At 34.5% G+C, this 17541-nt stretch overlaps 1 long non-coding RNA gene across 1 annotated transcript; it reads left to right on the plus strand.

The window, feature by feature from the left end:
- Window positions 1-521: 521 nt before the first annotated feature.
- Window positions 522-10847, plus strand: LOC131529177 (uncharacterized). The gene is made up of 3 exons (XR_009268018.1): window positions 522-667; window positions 3184-3308; window positions 9142-10847. It is a non-coding gene; the product is annotated as an uncharacterized LOC131529177 (long non-coding RNA).
- The last annotated feature ends 6694 nt before the right edge of the window (window positions 10848-17541 follow it).

A 17541-nucleotide genomic window follows, 5' to 3' on the forward strand; every position in this document is an offset into this window, starting at 1 on the left:
TCTCTGATTCTGATTGTGACAATAATAATAATAATAATAATATAGTTTCATTGAGGCACTAATATAAAAATTTTTTATAAATATTTTGGGTTATTTTTATATTTTCTGATTTCATTTTAATTTTAGTTAAAAGTTTAGTAATTTTGTTGGGTTTTTTGTAATTTTTTTATAAACATATATTAATATATTACTGATATATTTGTTATTTTTATTAGTTTTTATATTATTATTATTTTTATTCATATATATATATATATATATATAATGTATGTGTATGTGTGTATATACGTGTATGTATATATTATAAATGTTTATTTCATTTATAGTTTTAGGTCTTGATAAAAATGAGTAATGTTTCAACTACTGGTGAAATACATTAAGTTTAAGGGCCCTATTTTAACGGTCTAAGCGCAAGTGCACTCAGGGCGTTCCGAATCCACTTCTGCTAGGTTAACGACGGGAAAACGGTCGGCGCGCCCGGGCGCATGGTCTAAAAGGGTTGTCCCTATTCTCTTAATGAGCAATGGAAGTTTTTTGGGCGTGACGTGCAATAAACCAATCAGAGTCTCATCTCCCATTTCCTTTAAGAGTGAGTTGCGCTTTAAACGGCGGAATTTTATGGCCACATACTGAGAGCAAACGGATCTGCTCATGCGCGAGCAAATAGGTAGGCTAATTATGATACACACAATGACTATCCATTATGACATGTGACATTTTTATATGTATGTAGCCTACACAATAATATTCTTTTACACTGCAATCCTTTAATTTTTAATATTTGGCATGTTTGTGTGCTGCTGCGCGTCCCTGTGTGTAATAAGCAAAGTGAACGCGCGTTGTGAACCCACCCAGAGGCGCATTTTGCGCCATTGACTTTAGACCAGGTTTGAGTTGGTCTATGGCACAGTTTATTTTCAGTTCCTCAAAATAGCAACGCGCCAACAATGCGTCTGAACAAACCTCTTTTTTAGACCAGCACGCGCCCATGGGCGCAAATACATTTGCTATTTAAACAATGCACAGCACAGGACGGGAAAATGAGAACTGCGTCGGGCTGAAACTAGCAAAAACACTTGTGCCGCATTGCACCGGGTGTATGATAGGGCCCTAAGTGTTTTTATATTTTAGTTCATTTTTATTAAATTTTCTGTTTTGTTTTAGTTAACTATTGTAACCCTAGTTAATGGTTATGTGGAAAGTAGGTGGTAAACAATTAATTTAAAACGGATGCAGTACAGTTTTATATTTATCACGGCAGCAGTAATTAATCAAAATATCATCAAATGATGTAAGAGTATTAAGCATTATAACTCAACAAATATGGATGTAGCGCTCTAGACAAGCACGTTTTGCCATTTTTAAAGAGCCAATTCAGTTGAATCACAGTAGTCACAGGCTGTGTTGGTCACGTTACTTTAAAAAAGTAATTAGTTATAGTTACTAGTTACTTCTCACAAATAGTAACTGAGTTACATCATTATAAAAGTAACTAATTACCAGGGAAAGTAACTATTGCGTTACTTTAAAAAAAAAAAAAAGTTCAAATGTCAAATAACTTTGGATGCCCCCAATATTAAATATGTTAAATTAATGAAATGGACACTAAAGAGAATAAATTATTATTATAAAACATTGTACATTAATCTACACTATGTATCTACTGACACTTAGTATCAGTCAGTCAAGCGTTATAATATAATAATATTATGATAATTTAATATTATATGATGATAGAACTTTAGTAATTAGAATAACCAAGCACTAAGGATTAATGAGCTGCTGGGTTCATGAATATTAATCACGTTGTCTGCGTTCGCTCGAATTGGTTTGCTGAAATTAAAACAGGGACGATAATAGGTGAGCGCCAGCCAATGAGATTGTCGTTTGCGCATTAGTTCCGCCCACTACCAGAGAAACCGGCAGTTCTTAAAAGCTGAAGAATTCCAAAGGAACTCAGTTATTTTGACAGGAAAATACAACAAAGAATATCGTTTACATGTAGCGCGTCACTTCTGCATGTTATGAAAGACTCTCTTGCTCTGTGTCTTTCTTTGCTTGCGTGTATGTGAGAGAAAGCGACGGCGAGTCGTGCGCCTTCACACTAGAGTTTATGGTACGTCAAATACAGCAACACTGCGCATCCATTCAGTTGAACTGAAAAATGTAATTCTAATAATATAATATAGTAACGCCACATTTTATTGTCAGTAACGGTAACGGCATTGTAACGGGGGAAACAGTAATTCGTTTGATTACTCGTTACTGAAAGAAATAACGGCGTTAGTAACGCCGTTTATTTATAACGCCGTTATTCCCATCACTGGTCACAGGTATGTCATAATTTAAAATAAAATTTAATTTAATTTAATTTGGTGTGTTTAATGTATGTTTCGGAGCTTTGATGTCTTTGATTCCTGATGCCACAATAAGACTTTCCTCCTAGATACTGGGCTATAAAAAGTAAACGGTAATATTTTACATTTGTACAGTGGCATGTTAAGGCCAAGTTGTTATGTTCTTGTACATGTCTGAAGTGTGCATCGCCATCTTAAGTTTTTCGTACTTCAAGAATAATTTGCACTTTCGATGTGCCTTAAGAACAAACATTATTACAGTTCACGCCATCTGCAGCTCAATAACAGATTCTCTAGTGGCTTTTCATTTTGCCTCCTACATAGTCTGAATGTTCCGTGATAAGGAGGTTCTGTGTTGATTGAGTTTTTACCTCTGCGGGATTTCAGACCTTTACGCCTGACTCAGGGTTTAAATGAGTTCACTCAGTTCACACTGACACACACACACACTTTTGATGAACGACTGCAGTGTTTAAATGAATTTATACTCCTCTACATTACACACTGGTTTATGAGGGTGAATCTCACGAACAAATCGGGGTTGGTCTGAAATCCAAATTTATACTTTGCTTACAGGATTTACAGAAGATTTTTAGCATTTGTGATGCTATTTTAATGACAATCACACATTTTCCCGTTTTTGACCTCTCATGTGACCCTCAGCTCAAACGTGCAGCGCCTTCAGTGATCAATTTAACAAAGAAAACTTAGATTGTGGTGAAATGAACGGTCCAAAATAATGACTTACTGTGACCTGGACATGTTCTTGTGAGATTCACCAGTGTACAATCTTATGTGTAACTCCAATGCCCTCTTATAAACACAGACGCAGGCCTCCCCTGAGCAGGATCACATGGTTTTTCTGGACAGAGCTCCAGACACCGGAACATCTGCTCTACTTCTCCTCAGACTGGGGCCAAATCTCCAACCTGACCAGACTGCACACAGCAGGTCGGCATGAGTAATGCACACACAGGAGGTCAGCTATTGCGTAACACACACACAGGGCCAGACAATTGCATACACATGCACTAGCACTCAGACATAGATAAGAGCATACACACACACACAAAGTGACTCAGATATACTGTAGTGTTCATAATTCAGTCTACTTTTCATGCTCTAAAATCCTGCTGTATACATATCACTTCGCAAACAAAGTGTAATTACAGTCAAGCAAAGTAGCAATATGCTGTGAATAATAAGTAGCTAATTTTATTGAAGGTGTTTCAGTAGGGGTGGTGGTAATATTAAATTAATATTAAAATTAGTTAATGCAGTATACTATAAACTAACAATGAGGAATAAATCATTTATTGTTCTTGATTAATTTTTACATATGCAAATATATGTTTAACATTTCAAGTTGTGGAAATTAATGTTATTTCCTATTTTATGACATTAAGACATTAAGTGTGGACAGTTGTGTATTTATGAATTAACATTAGATTAATAAATGCTTTGGGATTTGAATATTTATTGAATATAAATAATCAGTTCATAACGAATACATTAACAGATTGAATTTAGAATCATAGAATTTAATCTATTATGTAGTACAATTATTGCAATTAAGATGTAGTTTTATTCTCTGGTTTAAATTTTATTGTAAAGTGTTAATCATTTAACTAAATGTATTTAGTAAAATTATTGCAGTTAATATAATTGCGTTTTTATTACTACATTTAACTTTATAAAATGTTAATTGTTTAACTAAATGTTTAGTAAAATTATTGCAATTATTATGTAATTTAATTATAATTTATAAACATATTATTGCAATTATGTAATGTTTTCACTTTTTAAACTGTTGTAAAGTGTTAATCATTTAACTAACTATATTTAGTGCAATTATTGCAATTAATATGTAATTTTATTCTCTGATTTAAACTTAATTGTAAAGCATTACTAATTTAATTAAATATATTATGTATTATTATTATTGCAATTAGTAATTGTATTTTTATTACAAAATTGAACTTTATTATAAATTGTTAATCATTTAACTAGATTATGTTGTTTAACTAAATATTTAGTAAATATGATTGCAATTATTATGTAATTTAATTATAATTTATAAATATATTATTTAGTAAAATAATTGCAATTAATGTATTGTTTTATTACTGAACTGAACTTTATTGTAAAGTGTTAATAATTTAACGAAATTTATTATTTATTAAAATTATTGCAATTTAGGTGTAATTTTATTTGTACATCACTATAAATAAGAAAACAATGTAATTATGACAGCTATGAAGGAGACTGCACTGAAATGAATCAGTGAATCATTTTTTGAACTGGTCTAAGTGAACTGATTCACTACAATGAATCAGATTACTCAACTCTTCCTATGAGCAAAGGGAAGGACATTTTACACAAGCATCTCATAGTATGTGTGTAGTAAAATGTGATACAAACTGCGATTGTAGAGTTTCTTCTCGCTACTCACTGTAAAAATGGTTTTGAAAACAGCTAAACTACTGTCACACCTGGAAAAGTATACTTTAACTTAGTAACTCTGCAGCACGGCACACAACACTGTCGATAACATTCACAACAATGTGGTGAGGACAAACCACTGCATGCGCACACATGCACACACATCATTTGCAGGAATATTATAACCAGCAAAATAGCAATTTCTGCTTCAATTTTCCCCCCTGTATATCGTCTGCTTTCGTCCCGTCTCTTCATAACCCCCCCACCCTCACACTTTTCTGAGTCGCTCTTTGTCTGACAGGGTGCGATGTCATTATCTGAAGGATAGAGAAATGTTCCGGTGTGCTGTCAATTGCTGTCTCTTTCCCATCACCAAGGTGCTTTTCTCTCACATTCTGGGTCGCCGTCTCTTTCTCGCTGCCTTCTCCCCTTTTTGCTTTTCTCCTATCAATATTTCAGAAGGAGAATGGACAATTTTGCCATAACTTGTTTTGGTGGAGAGGAAAATTGCCCAACTATTTGTTAAACCATTTTGAAAGCTTTTGAAGACGTCGCTGATTTCCCCTAGTAATAAAGTATTGACTTGCATCCAATTTCACTGCCATTTTCAGCTGGATTTTTTCATTAACCAAACACGCAGGTCATATCCTCATTTTACATTTAGTTTTAAATTTAGGTTTTGGTTTTTGTATATGAATCTAAAGGATTATTCTGAGACAAGATTTTAAATGTAACTTTTTTAAAGATATTTTTATCTCTTACAATAATAATAATTATTGGTTGATTAATGATTGTTGTAGGAAAAAAAAAAGCCATAGCAGAAATGATCCATTCCAGATGAATAAATAAATAAACTTTTGTAATAGATGTATGTAAAATTAAGTCACTTGTGAGAATTCAATTAGACTATTACACATAATCTATATATTTATCTATCTGTATGAAAATATATTAATACTTCTGGTTGCCACTAAATACTTTTTAACTTTCAAGATATTTATATCTCTCAAAATAATAATAATTATTATTATAATTGGTTGATTAATGATTGTTGTGGGCAAAAAAAAAAAAAAAAAAATCCCATAGCAGAAATTATCCAAGGGATTATTCTGATCCAAGATTTTAAATGCAATTTAAAAGATATTTATATCTCTTACAATATTTATTATTATTATTATTATTATTATTATTAGTCGATTAATGACTGTTGTAAGAAGAAAATGCCATAGCAGAAATGATCCATTCCAAAAACGAACTAATTAACTAAATAAATAAATAAACAAATAAATAAATGTAACTTTTGTAATAGATGTACAGTATGTACATAAAGAGAGAGAGAGAGACTAAAATTAAGTCACTTATTAAAAATAAAATATTATTACATATATGTGAAAAGTCTATCTATTTATCTATCTGTATGAAAAATTATTAATACTTCTGGTTGCCACTAAATAATTTTGACTTATTTTTCAAACCCAAAACATTCCTTTAAACTGATTTTAGGTAAATAATTGATCAGCTCTGCTGAAATATCAGTGATTTAAATGTAATGAACAGGTTTCCAGCATCTTTTGTTGATGTACCGAATGACACAGATCCTCCGGTGAGAGATATATTTAGAGTGCACACGCTTCACTTCATTCTATTTGTCATTTACGAAGAACTTTCATGACCCAATACAGTCACACGGATCAAAGGGAAGGCGTGTGATACGTCTGAACTGCGATCTCATATCCAGCTCTCGTGTGAATTCACCAGTTGAATTTTAATGCGAAACTCATACAGCGATTCTTTCCTCCCCTCTTTAACATCTTCATTTCCAGCAGGGCCCAAAGAGACCCCCCTCATCCCATGAAAATGTATTCAGTTATTTGTTTGGGGGTATTTGTTAAAAGCATGCATAAAATATGGGGGAAAAAAAAAAAATCTATTCTCTGATGCAAGGCCTCCCACCAAACTGCAACATTGGCATTTCCATTTAAATTTTTAAAATCCCAAACACTATTTGTGAAAAAATGCAAATGCTGTATTAATATTCCACATGAAAGAGGAGCATTAGTCATGGATTATATAATTCAAATGAAAATGTTTTGTATTAGGTAACATTTGCAACAGAGAATAATGGACAAGGCAAGGCGAGGGAAAGAAAAAAACTCGAGCACAGCAGTTTTTCGAGAGAGAAGCGGACGCTGCACATCACTACCATGATGACACCTTACAGAAACCACTGACATTGAAAAACAACGAGAAAAAAAAAACACACCCAGGTCCGAGTAATGCCTCTTTTTTTTTTTATTTATTTATTTTTTTTTTCTCTTCGATGTCAGTTTGGCTGTGTAGCGGAGCAGAGCGCAGGCCGGAGCATCGCTGATGACACAGTAAAAACTGATTCATAATTAAGTCAGACCAGCCGAGCTTCAAGCTCCCATTATGAGGGCCGAGAATACATGTCCATTAAGAGTCACTTTACGCTGCACTGGGGAGAAGCTGCTGCTCTTAATGATGAAGTTAGCTATAATTTAGCCTTGTGTATCATGGTCTTTCTTTCTCCCAAATGCTGCCATAATGGTTTTATTGATGGAGTCGGGATCATAGTCTCATAGCCGTGTGTGTACACTTTACATACAGTCCAACCTTATTTGTATTTATAGCAAGGTTGGTAATGGGTTAAAAACTGTACTCAAATGAATTACAACATATGCAGATTAACTAATTAAATTAATCCAAATTAATCGCATATATCTTTTTGATTCGAAATTCCCTCGAAATGAGATTATTGGAGTACGTTCTACAAACAAAAGAAAAAAATGCTTTTTCAGTTTCTACACCAGCTTTTATTGAATAGTTTATAAGTTAATATTAAGCAACTTTAGGTCACATTAGTGAAATTTCGCTAATCTTTCGGCAAAAATTGCCTGCAAAAATTCGCTCAGTGACGTTAAATGTGATCGGAGCTTTATGATTTAGACACAATATCGATCCTTATTTTGGCTGTTTTTAAAATAGTTCTATTTGAAGTCAAAGCAGAACTAACTGTATAGCGCACCTCCAAGCAACAAACAGCAGTGGTGTTCTTGAATGAATCGGCTGAGGGAATGATTCAATGACTCACTCATAAAGACATAAACATATCTTTTTGATTAGGTACTACTATTCAATAAGTAATTACTTAAAGTACGTTAAAAAAGTATTTCTTACATATGTATGTGTGAATGTAATCCAGACATACTATATTCATCATGCATCGCTTCATTGCCATTCACAAATACTCTCCCTTGGCCTCATGAAATAGTAAAGTGTCCATCAGATGCGCGCTTCAGGATCTTGCTGGAAATGGTAATTTATCAGGGGACTTTTTGCCTACTTTTTTATGAATACTGTGAATTTGGACATACTATTGTTCACATACTGATTTTTGACTACTATGTAGTAGTTAAGTATGCGATTTCAGATGCAGCCTGCGGCCTAGAGCGGCACAATTCTGGATAAATTGAGAATCACGATTTTTTTGTCTCAAATAGAGATCATGATTCTCCCACGATTCTTAACTTAAATTAATGCATAATTTACAAAAGGTTTTACAAAATATGAATTGCTGCAAAGTGTTCAATTTGACATTTTTGAGAATTTAAATATATAACATGTATTTAAAATATATTTAATAAACCAATTTTTAATATTACAATTATGAAAAATTGGTTTGAATGAATGATTCAATGACTCACTCATAAATACTTCACTTGTTTCATTACTGGATGAATCAGTTTTTGAACGAATCTCTTGAATGAATGGTTCAATGACAAATACATTTTAACAGTCCCTTGTCGCCACCTAGTGGTGAAATAATTAAATCAACACAAACGTTATTTAAAGCGCCAGTTACTTTCAAAAGGTGATTTGCTCTATTTTGATTGCTACCATGTTTATATCCGAACTATCAACTTTCATCCCAGTATTTCTGTGATAAAATGAATGATTTTAAGACAGAATGTTGCGGTTGAAAAGACTGTTTGTGAAGCTGTTTCTTACCTACATTGTAAATTTCTGCTTTCTCTGTCAGCGGCAGAACGGCCGAACCGTCGTCATTAAGAAATGAGATCGCGTGGGTGTTGGAATCGTGATGGCAATCTTCACGCGATTAATCGTGTAGCTCTAAGCCAGCCAGTGTTTAATTCTAGAATTAATCAGTGAATGACTCACTGACACACTTATAAAGGCAGTAACTTGTTGCCACCTACTGGCATAACTATGAACCACCAGACTGTCACATGATCAGCTTATGCAATAAATTACTGTTTAAAAACTTCCTTCCTTCCATTATTTCTGTCTTTCTTTTTTTCAGTTCATCTCATCTCATTTATGGCAAACATGGACCGCCTCTGATGTCCCCTTCAAGAAATATGTGCATTACATCCCTGAGTATAGGCTAGTGAAAGAGAATAAATGTTGTATGATGAGGATGAGGTAGTTGGCCAGAGGTTGATGACTAAGCAGTTTTTTTTTTCTGCAAAATGTGAGTGTGTGTTGAAGACAGAGAGGCAGTGACAGAGAGAAAATAAGGTTTAACATGGTAAAATACAGCTAGGGTTGGAACTCAGCCCAGTGTACTTATTAATACTTACTCCTTGGGGTCGGAAGTGGATGAGAAGTCTGACATGATGTCACCCGGTGAGAAATATGACCTAGGCGCACACAAACGCGTGCGCATGCGATGCTCTCCCACATTACGATCCGTCGGCTGGGATGTCATGTCACTTATCTTAAGCAGTGCAGAGATGTGGCAGGAGATGATAACACCGAGCCTGACTGAAAAACGCTGACTGCTTGGATTCATGAGCGACCAAAACATCAAGAATCACAGCTTGGCTGCCTTTAAAGTTCGGTGGAAATGTCTGGGAAGTGAAAACCGAGCTGTGTGCCAAGTTCTTGATTAGTTGCATCAACACTTACAACTCTTCATTTGCGAATTTGGAGCGCTTGACAAATTACACTCAAACTATTGCGCTCGCAGCCTCGATTCGACTAATTACGTTTAATTATTTATTACTTCCCATTTTTAACTTTAGGTTCTTAGTTAACTTCTCACTTCAGAGTATTAATTTTCAATTTTCATAGTGAATGAACATGTACAAAGTGCGCGCTTTTATTTCATTTTTTATTTTTTAATGAATTCCGGATTATAACGTGCACTCTCCTCCCTTCAGAAGGGGCTCAGGGAGCGCGTGCAATCTCTTGATAATGTTGATGAGAGCATTATAGGTAATGACTTCAACAATAGCAACAGTCATACTCATTTTCATTTTCGTGATTGCGTTCAGTCTAACGTAAAGCCCTCCTCTCCTCTGTTTGCACGACGATTCAACTGAGAGCTTCCCTTAAGGGAGCTGCTTCCTATCTCATCCATACTGCATCGTTCTGTCAACACGGACGTCTTGTTGCTGCCATTCACGCTGCGACTACACGCTTTCCGTATCCTCTAGCCCTAAAATATTCGTCTTTAAATGCATATGCGTTTTTGTTTGAACTTACTTCTCTTTTTTCCTACCCCAACACCCCCCACAACTGTTTGTCAGCCCCCATTTACGAAGTGGGAACATCTATTTTAAGCTCTGCGCCATAGACCAGCCACCCACACGCTGCTAGTGAGAGAGAGGGAGAAGAAGCAGATAAAAGAGTGAGAGAGAGAGAGACTAGCACATGTTATCAGAGGAGCAGAAGCACTGGGGGGAGAGAAACCGAATGAGGGGGTTAGTGTATGTGTGTCACCAGTTCATCAAAAGCAACAATGCTGTTGGCACAGCAACAGTTTATTTAACACCACATACACACATGGGCAGATGCTTTACAGATGATACATTAGATACGATCCAGTCGGCGTGTTGTCCTCAAACTTTCTCCAAACCAAAAAGAGAGAGGAAATGGAAGTGTCCAGAGTTTTCAAACTCGATGACTTTTTCATTCTTTTGAGGAGCACAAAAGAAGACAATTTTCTATGTTCTTTTCCATGCAATTACACTGAATGGAGACCAAAGCTTTCAAGCTTGAAAAAAGATGCAAAATCACTATAAATGTAGCCCATATGACTTAATAAGGGGTTAGGGAAAATAAAACATTTAAAAAATTATATAAAATGAATAGAGTGTATGAATATTTTGTATAAAAGGTCAGATTTTCTTGCTTTCATGAAGCATGTGGTGCACGGAGCACAAAAGAAGAACATTAGAAGACTTCTTTTTTCCTTGCAGTTATAGTAAACATGGATTGAAGTTTTCAAACCTAAATAAAGCTACAAAATCTCCTAAACTCTTGTCGTGCTGTAAATCCTTTACCTGATTTGGTCTTCCCGGTTACAAATGACCAGCCTTTTTAAAATTACTTCTCTTATTATGCTATACAGTAGTATCACCAGATCTTGGATTCAATCTTTTTGTCAGCTTCTTTTCTTTCAGTCAGCACAGTATTTTTTATTTATTTTTTTTTTTTTTGGAACTAATTGGTTGTAGGCCTCATTGATATTGAGCTTATACCTTAGTTTTTGAGTAAAAATAATTTAGCAATATTCACTCAAACAGGTGCATCAGCTCAAATCAGTAAGGCCTACGATTAATTTATTCTAAAAAGAACTACAAATCCTATACTAATTGAAAGGGGAAGTTGATGATTAAAAACAATAAATATATATATATATGAATGAAAAGCTCTTATCATTATTCATTTTAACTGCATGGTTAAGAGCGACCAGCATATTCTTCCAAAATTTTGCTTTTGTTTTCCACAGCGAGGGAAAAAAAGAAGTCACACAGGTTTGAAGCAACATGAAGGTGAGTACTGTAAATAATGACTAAATTTATTTTTGGGTGAACTATCCCTTTAATGGTCCTTTTGAGCAGTATATAAGGGGTCTCAGCACCAGAAGGTAAACTATGACTGTGTGTATGGGTCTGTGTGCTTGTTCTTATCCTCACATCACACAATAACCACCAGGAAAATGACACATGCTGAACTCTGCAGTTGCGAAGATGGCTTTTTCCTCGCTGTGCATTTCAGCACCACGGACAGCAGCGCACAACAGAGCACGCTCAGTACTGACCATGATTACAGCCCTCACAGAGCCTCATTTTGTCCTCAAGTGCTTTCTGATTGCCTTCAACCACTGTCTGTCCATCTATCTGACTGCTCTCTCACTCTCCCCACCGCAAAGCAGGAAAAGAGGGAAAGGTTATTTTCTCTCTCAACAAGTTTATGCATAAAAGTTTGATTGACTAGAGCTGTATAAAGTGGCCAGCAGCAGGGCGGTTCTAGGATCAGGGGATATTTGGGGCTTAGCCCAGACATCTGCGGGTGCATATGGGGTCGTCCTTTGAATTATTGGAATATGATGCACTTCTTTTTTATTTATTTCTTTTTTTTTTTTTTATGAAGTAAATCTTTCTGTATTACTGGGGCGAAAACGGGGAAGATTTGTCTAATCTTCTCTTCCTCAAACCCAACTGAAGGTCAGAAATCTACAGTGGAGTTCACCAGAAAATCTGGGCTGTTTTATATATATTTTTAAATTTCGAAATGAACAAAATCTTAAGGTTTAGAAAACTGTAACATTAAGAAACAAATAAGTAATATTTAAAATAGTTCACCCATAAATTAAAATTTGCTGAAATTTTACTCACCCTCAGGCCATCCATGATCTACATTAGATGAGTTTGCCTGTTCATTAGAACAGATTTGGAGAAATTTATGGATCCTCTGCAGTGAATGGGTGCCATTAGAATGATAGTCCAAACAGCTGATAAAAACATCAGTCCATTAATTAATGTCTTGTGACGTGAAAACCTACGTGTTTGTAAGAAACAGATATTTTTAACTTCAAACCATTGCTTCCGGCTAAAACACGAGTCCTCAATCCATAATATTGGTGTTCAGGCCAGAAGCAATGGTTTAAAGTTAAAACACCTTAATGATGGATATGATTTTCATGAACACGCAGCTTTTAATGTCATAAGATGCTAATTGATTGACTGGTGCTTGGACTCTCATTCTGACGGCACCCATTCACTGCAGAGGATCAATTGGTGAGCAAGTGATGTAATGCTAAATTTCTCCAAAACTGTTCAGATGAAGAAACAAACTCATCTGCATCTTGCCTGATACTCGCCTGAGGGTGAGTACATTTTCAAGAAATTTTCATTTCATATTTGGGTGAAATATTCCTTTAAGATTCTGAATTATTTACTAATTATATGAGCTAATTTGATTAAGAAGATCCTTTTGGCCTTTTGTTGTGGCCAATACACATTATGCATTTTTGGATTTTTAGATGCTTGCAGTTCTATTTTAAAGTTAGTCAGATATTACAGAGAGTACTTTTTTGAGGGTAAAAAAAAAAAAAAAATAGCTGTTGCATTGCCAGACTTTGCAAGGCTCATGGCACCAAGCCTTAATAAAACAGTTTTGCAAGAACTGCAAATAGCCAGGCTGGTGTTTTTCAGTTTGCCAACAAATTTCTTGAGCACAGTTGCAGATATAAAGGTACAGTATTCCTTTTTTCTTTCTTCTTTCATTCTTTTTTTTTTTTTTTTTTTTAAAGAGTTAAATCTGTGAAATATTTAATGCTTAAAACATATGCACAGTTGACCAAAAAGTCAACAAACATTATCATTTTTTGTTCTTGTTTGCAAAACAGACCGCTGCCCCTTTATTTGAATGTGCTGCCAGCTTTCGTTATTTGAAGCTACGTGCCAGATTTTATGCCAATAGTCAGGAGTCTGTTTTGCGAGATTAGGGCTGACGTAAGTAGCAGTATTGCAGCTCTGAATGATTTTATTAGTGGCCAAAAAAGGCATGAAAAGTTACTGGGAAAGACAAGGTAATATGAAAACATTCAGAAGCCCATCCCTAGTGCCACCCATCTTCTGCTGTCTCTCTGTGGATAGTGAGTAACTGAATGCAGCTCCACGATTCAATATGGAAAATTATTCAGTTCCATTGTTTTGATGTCTATTCATGTTATGCTGCCAATATTCTTTGCATGCTATGTATCGTATGCACAGTGTACTGAATACATTCAAATATCAGTGTACTGAGTATCAAATATTCATATCGATGTTTGAATGTGTGTGTGTGGATGTGCATTTTATGTTTCGTTTGTGTGCTAACTTTGCATTTTCAGGACTTGTGTGACCTGAGGTCATGTGCATGTGTGAGTAATGCTGGGGGAAGCTATGCTGCCAAGCTACTGGTGATTTAAAGTAGATAAACTACAGTCAAATTTGCCTTTTTTATTTAGAGTATTTATTTGTATACAATGAATATTGTAATTGACAACACCCAACAGAATGTTGAACTAGAATTTGAATTGGAATAACATGAATTGGAGTTTATGGTAACACTTTAGAATAGGGGAAACTTATTAACTATTAACAACAACTCTTCCCTCAATAAATTCCTAATTCGCTGCTTATTAATAGTTAGTAAGGTAGTTGTTAAATTTAGGTATTGGGTAGGATTAGGGATGTAGAATAAGGTCATGTAGAATAAGGCATTAATATGTACTTAATTACTACTAATAAATGGCTGATATTCTATTAATATGCATGCTAATTAGCAACGAGTTAAGAGACCTTAAAATAAAGTGTTACCGAGTTTATTATAATATTATTATTCAGAGAAATGCACAATGAAAATTTGATTAGTCCAACACAAGTGGAATAAACAAATGATTCCATCATTCATTTAGACTAATTATGCCTATTTATTAGAATATGTAGAATGTATGATATGTAGAATACATCTTTTCTCTGCTGATAGACCTATTTCTCCATACTAATCTCAGTACTGTCAAAACAATTCATATAGAAATCAGATTTTAATTTTGCTATACAACACCACAGAATGTCCAACACATTGTTTCCGAATGTTTAAAGTATAAATATTGAAATCAAATTTTTAATTATTTATCATTTAATATATTCAATAAAGTATTATGATCACTAAAATGACTGAGTAATTTATACTAAGAAAAGAAAAACTACACTTACTGCAGTTACAGTAATGATTTTCTCTGAATTTCATTTCACTTTAATTCTATATTATAATAAAATTCTGAAAATTGGAGTTCTACATTCTGTTTGCTACATCAGTTCTAAATGGAATATTTGACCATAAACTAATTAATATTCAGGAGCCATTTCATGACATCACCAACCTCTACCGTAACTTATTTCAATTTCATTTCTAATTTTCATTTAGTTTAAGTTGAAACACTAAAATTACTGGAAATAACAAAAATAAAAATATAACTGAAATACAAATAAATGAAACCTAAATAGTAATATTTAAAATAAACAAATGGTAATAAGAATGATAAATGTACATAACATAAAAAAAATAAACTGAAATTATGAAAAATATTCATTTAAAATTTAATAGTATATAAAGGATTGAAAATAATACTTCAAAACATATTCAGACACATGGAATTTTCTAAATCAGTTGAAGACCGTGTTACATAATTCTAACAATATCTTGCCATCTAACCTTCATTTATCCTTCACACATCCTCATTTCAAATGCATTTTCTTTCTCTCCTTTTATTTTCCCTCGTGCTTCACACACCTGTTCAGCAGAGGTGTGGCATCAAACTGAAGATTCACCCCTGTCTCCTCAAGGCCACCTTTGACGTGAGCCTCACCGTGAGACAGAATCCTGTTTGTGGGCGGTCGGACCTGCAGAGATGGAATTCTCTATTGGAGATTGGTTTTGGAATTTGAATGGAAGTGTGGGACCCGCAGTTTGAATTGGCGAGATTGAAGCGAGATGGGTTTTAGAGGATGAGGTGGAGATGAGGTTGACCTTGACCTTTTTATCCCTCCCATCGCGACGGCACTTCCTTTTGTCCCGCCACCGCAAATGTACTTTTAACATTGAGCCTGAGAGTTAGTCTTTTTAAATCTATATCTCTTTTCATCCTTCGTCTCGCTCTGCTCTCTCTCTCTTTCTCATTCTGTCTCTTTCTCACCCCGTATGAGTGTGAGTGAGCATGTGTGTGTGTGTGTGTGTGTGTGTGTGTGTTGACGCATAAAGGGCCCTCTGTGCCCCTGGACTGACGTTGTCCGTAAAGAAGTCGGCCATTCAGAGTGAGTCAGATTTCCTGATTCGGAGCCAGGACCATGTCGCCCTGAGACATTATTGCACATGAGAGAGTGTGTGGGGGTGTGCATGTAGTATGATGCAATAGAGTGCGTGTGTTTTCATTCTTATGCTTTTTACAAAACCTTTCAACAAAAGCAAAGGTCCTGACTAAACATCAAAATGTCTCTCTGATAACGCTTTTACCACATTTCGCAGGTTTCCTTGAAGTTTAAAATATCCTCAGACCTCATTTTGGAGAATTCCATGAAGTGGTTCTCAGCTGGTTTTGCTTCACATTCCAGATTGTACATTGATTGACTTCAAGTGCTGACTGCACAATCTAGTAAGCTGTCCATAGTACAAAATATCAAACATGTACTTAAAGGGATAGTTCACCCAAAAATGAAACTTCTGTCATCAATTACTCATCCTTATGTCATTCTAAAGCCGCAAGACCTTTGTTCATCTTTGGAACACAAATTAAGATATTTTTGATTTAAATCTGAGCCTGGGCCTGGGAACATTTCACTTGCATTGCTCTCTATGAAGGCTCTTGGATTTCATCAGAAATACCTTAATTTGCATTCCGAAGATGAACAAAGGTCTTACGGGTTTGGAACGATATGAGGGTGAGTAATTAATGACAGAATTTTCATTTTTGGATGAACTATCCCTTTAAGATCAAGCAATAAAATATATTAATATGATAATAAGCCCAACAATACATGAAATAATTAGCCTATACACTAGCATTCTAATGTTTAGGGGTCAGTACAATTGTACATTTTTAAAAAATATTTATTTGAACAAATATGCAGAAAAAGTCATTTTATGAAATATTATTTCAGATTAAAATAACTGTTTTCTATTTTTATTTCTCACGTTTTTTTAATTAATTGTAATTTTTTTTTTTTTTAAAGCCATTATTCCAGTCTTCAATATTACACAGTCTTTCAGAATCATTTGGTGATTCATTGATGAACAGAAAGCTAACAGCACTTTTTCAAAATAGATTTTTTTTGTAACGATGTAAAAGGCTTTGCTCATGCTTTCAGTTAATTTGTGTTCTTGCTGAATAATAATAATTAAAAAAATAATAATAATTAATTAAAAAAACACTTTGTATTAGCTATATTTTTGAGTGACAAGTGAACTTCTGATAGAAAAGTTAGACTTTAGATGCAGTGCCAAAAACCAAAACTGACTGATAAAGTGTAAGGAAGAAAATACCAATCACAGATCAGTGTGCCAATATTACAATTATCATTGTGCATTATCATTGTGAGTTTTGAATGCTAAACGTGCATATTGTAGTCAATGGGAGATGTTACATTTCAAGTATACAGTTTATAAAATTAGCATTTAAAACCTAACCGAGAGTGATGGCATTGTAATATTTGCATATAAAATTGAGATCAGTCTTTTAATCCTTACATTTGTTTACACAGCACACACAAGGCTAAAATTATCTACAAAACAAAGTCCTAGCGATTCAAGGTGAATTCATTGCAGAACATTGTGAGAGAAGAAAGAGAATAAGAAAGTATGAGGGATTTTAATACAGCACTACCTTGCATACACTGTAATTTCACCTGAGGTGAAGTGGAACGCAAGT

Source organism: Onychostoma macrolepis, chromosome 21 (assembly GCF_012432095.1).
Source record: "Onychostoma macrolepis isolate SWU-2019 chromosome 21, ASM1243209v1, whole genome shotgun sequence".
Taxonomy (NCBI): Eukaryota; Metazoa; Chordata; class Actinopteri; order Cypriniformes; family Cyprinidae; genus Onychostoma; species Onychostoma macrolepis.